Source organism: Mastomys coucha, unplaced genomic scaffold, assembly GCF_008632895.1.
Source record: "Mastomys coucha isolate ucsf_1 unplaced genomic scaffold, UCSF_Mcou_1 pScaffold11, whole genome shotgun sequence".
In the NCBI taxonomy this organism is placed as follows: Eukaryota; Metazoa; Chordata; class Mammalia; order Rodentia; family Muridae; genus Mastomys; species Mastomys coucha.
The window spans coordinates 15,161,108-15,164,624 of NW_022196893.1; the positions used below are offsets into that span (position 1 = coordinate 15,161,108).

Consider the following 3,517-nt stretch of genomic DNA (forward strand, 5'->3'; position numbering starts at 1 on the left):
TTTTTTTGAGAATCTGTATCCATCAGTTCTAGATACTGTAACAAAATGCTAGCAGACTAGGCAGTTTAAATCCCAGGTAGTCTGTGAAACAGTTATGGTGTCTGCGACTTGTAAGATGGATGAGCTGGCAGATGCTCCTATGGTGACTGCCAAGACCCTCCTCCAGGCTCAGAGATGCTCCTCTTTCTGTCATCATGAGGGTGTGGGTAGGGATGGTGTGGGGTCCGTTAGAGAGGAGAGAAAGAGAGGTTACCACTCTGCTATTGCCCCACCTTCTTCTGGGGACCCCATTTTCATGGCTTCATCTGAGTTTAATCAGGGTAAACTTGCCTCCACATAGCACGGGTCGGGTCGGGGCAGCATGCACCTCAGGCACTGTCTTCTCTTTCTCACTCCCGGCCACCCACTTCCGTATCATCCTTGGTAAAGTGCTTGCTTAAATAATTCACCATAAAAAATAATTGCGTGTTGGATCCCCTGGGGCTGGGGAATCTGACCCTCTGGAAGAATAGTAAGCACTTTAGCTATAGGGTTATCCAGCCCCATTTGTCTTCCCCCCCACCCAGTATAGAAAAATGATTGCATTTTAAGCTTCGTGTATAGTGTTGGATGCATTCTGAGCTAATTTTTGCATAGAGGGCAAGGGTTGAATTGTAATTTTCCCCAGTGGGGACCTCCTTGTTCCAGCTCAATCTGTGGTAAAGACTCCCCTTTGCCCACCAAATCTCTACGGTGTCTCGGGGCAAAATCAGTTTGCCACGGGTGTCTTCCATCCCAGGGCTGTGCTGTGCTCATCGTGAGTGCAGTGTGCACCACAGTGCCAGCACCAGTGTCCTTGCTACTGGGGAGTCCATGAAGTCATGAAGCCAAACAGTGCGTTCCCCAGCTCTCTTCTCTCTTTGAGAAGCAGCGTTGGATCCTGAGAGCCCTTTGAATTCATTTGATCTGGGTATAAACTTGGGATCCGTTTGTCCTTCTCTATTTTTAAAACAGCCTTTGAGATTTTGATTGGAGTTGTGCTGACCCTTCAGTCAAATGGGGATCAGCCGATGGCTTAGAACTCTGAGAATCTGGGTTACTGACTTGGGAACCTCCCCCATCCTGTCACCCTCTGCTCCTCCTCCATCTTTTCTTCATCTTCTTCTCCCTCCCTCCTCCTTTTTTTCTGTTGTAATTTAAAATATTTTATTAATACTTTGAGAATTTAATACAATGTATTTTGATCATATTCATCCAACCCCTCCCCCACCTCCTCCCAGATCCACCCCCTATCTCTACCTCCCAACTTCACTTCCTCTCCCCGCACCCAACCCCTGCAAGGCCACTAGGTGACATTTATTGTAAAAACACATGGGGTGAGGCTAGGACAAGATGGGGCAAGTTCTAGGAGGCAGAGTCAGGGGTCTCTGAGCTGTCTTTGACACCTGTGCTCTCTGTGGTCTCACTGACCTCACTGAGGTCCTTGCTGTCCCCACCACTGTCCTCAGCAGCCAGGCCCTTCTCATGCAGTCCTCTCCTGAGCTCAGAAGCACGCTGTCTTTCTTCTTCATGGCCACCAGCATCATGTGCTTGCCCTTTTCCAGGTACTGCTGGGAGCCCAGAGGGAAGAGGATGGAAAGAGACAGGGCCTAAGTCTCCAGGTAGGAGACTAGAGGAACCAGGCCCTGGCTGAAAGTTGAGGGTGTTGGAATAGAGAGGCAAGGCGGCCCAGTTACTCTTCCTGACATGCAGGGAGACATATTTGGGATTGAAATTCTCTATCAAGGCTCAAGAGATCTTGTCCATCAGCTTCTGAGCCATGTCAAGGTGCCAGTGGGAGCACTTCACAGTCAGTGAGGTAATATGTCTGTGAGGCACATCATCTGGGTCCTCTTCCATTTTGGCCAAGATGTACCCTACAATCTTCCCATTCTTGTCCTCAGCAATGTAAGAAAACTGGGGCCAAGAGAGGCCATGATAGAAATAGTACTTCATCTGGTATTTCTTGGGCAGGCAGAGAAGGTTGCAGTGTTGTGTGTTCATCTGGTCCTCGGGCCTAGCATTGAGGATGTTCATCACAGTGGTAGGTTCTTGTGGGTCGGGAACACGCATGCTCTCATGTCCTCCTGGTGTGATCTTGTATTAGTCAGGCTTCTCTAGAGGAACAGAACTTATAAAATGAATCTCTCTCTCTCTGTCTCTCTGTCTCTCTCTCTCTGTATATATATACATGTATATATGTATACATGTGTGTGTGTGTGTGTGTGTGTGTGTGTGTGTGTGTGTGTGTAGAAAGAGGATTTATTGGAATGGCTTAGAGGCTGTAATCCAGCCAGTTCCAACAATGGCTGCCTACAAATGGAACATCTAAGAATCCAGTAGCTGTTCAGTCCCTAAGGCTGGATGGCTCAGCTTGTCTTCAATATATACCAGAATTCTGAAGAAATAGGCTCTAACGCCTCAAGGAATGAACTTGCTACTGAAAGTAAGAGCAAGGGAAGGCAGACAGAGAGCAAAAGCTTCGTCCTTCAGCATCCTCTATATAGGCTGCTACTAGAGGATGTGGCCCAGATTCAGAGGTGGGTCTTCTCACCTCAATAGACCTGGATTAAAGGTATAACTTCTCACCTCAAAGATTCCAATTAGAAGATAGTCTTCCCTCTTAAACTGATTTAATTAAGAAAAAAAAATCCCCAACAGGAGTGCCCAGCCATTTAGGTTTTAGTTGATTCCAGATGTAGTCAAGCTGACAACTGAGAAGGTGTACCACAGATGTGCATCCCAGGCTGGCCTCTGGCCTCACTGTGTAGCCCAGGAAGACCTTGCATTGCTGACTGCCCTGACTCCACCTCTGTGTGCTGCCATCACCACCGTGCCCCATCATGCCTAGATCTCAACACCCTGCCTTTTGATTATGGTGTCTACCCATGTACACTTTTAAAAGATTTAATTTTAGGTCTGTGCATGCCTTACAATGCCTGAGTGCAGGTGCCCACAAGGTCCAGCTAAGGGGGTTAGAGCCTATGGAGCCAGAATTACAGGTGATTAGGAGCTTTCTTGATCTTTTGGCATGTCTGGTGTAAATCTATGCCACTCTTCCATGGTTCTAAATGCTGGAAACCTGGAGTTAAGGTGCCAGTATGTGATCAAGGACATCTGTCCCTTGCCTTTTTCATCTCTTGATAGCTGCTGGCATCTCTAGGCTTGTGGCCATATCATTTCCATACCTGCCCACAGCCACTTGTTTCTTCTTCTTGCCTGCCTGCCTGCCTGCTTCTCTCTCTCTCTCTCTCTCTCTCTCTCTCTCTCTCTCTCTCTCTCTTTGTCTCTGTCTCCGTCTCTGTCTCTCTCTCTCTCTCTTTCTCTCTCTTTCTCTCTCTTTCTCTCTCTTGACAAGATCCCACTATTTGTGGAACTCACAATATAGACCAGTCTGGACTCAAACTCAGAGATCTGCCTGCTTATACCCCTAACTCTCACCCTCTGGTTCTTTCTCTGGACCCTCTTCCTGGGTCTCCTATAAAAACACTTGCTATGG

The 3,517-nt window shown here is 47.6% G+C and overlaps 1 pseudogene; it reads right to left on the reverse strand.

Annotated features, from left to right (window-relative positions):
- Window positions 1-1,369: 1,369 nt before the first annotated feature.
- Window positions 1,370-2,055, reverse strand: LOC116077092 (annotated as a pseudogene).
- Between the last annotated feature and the right edge of the window lie 1,462 nt (window positions 2,056-3,517).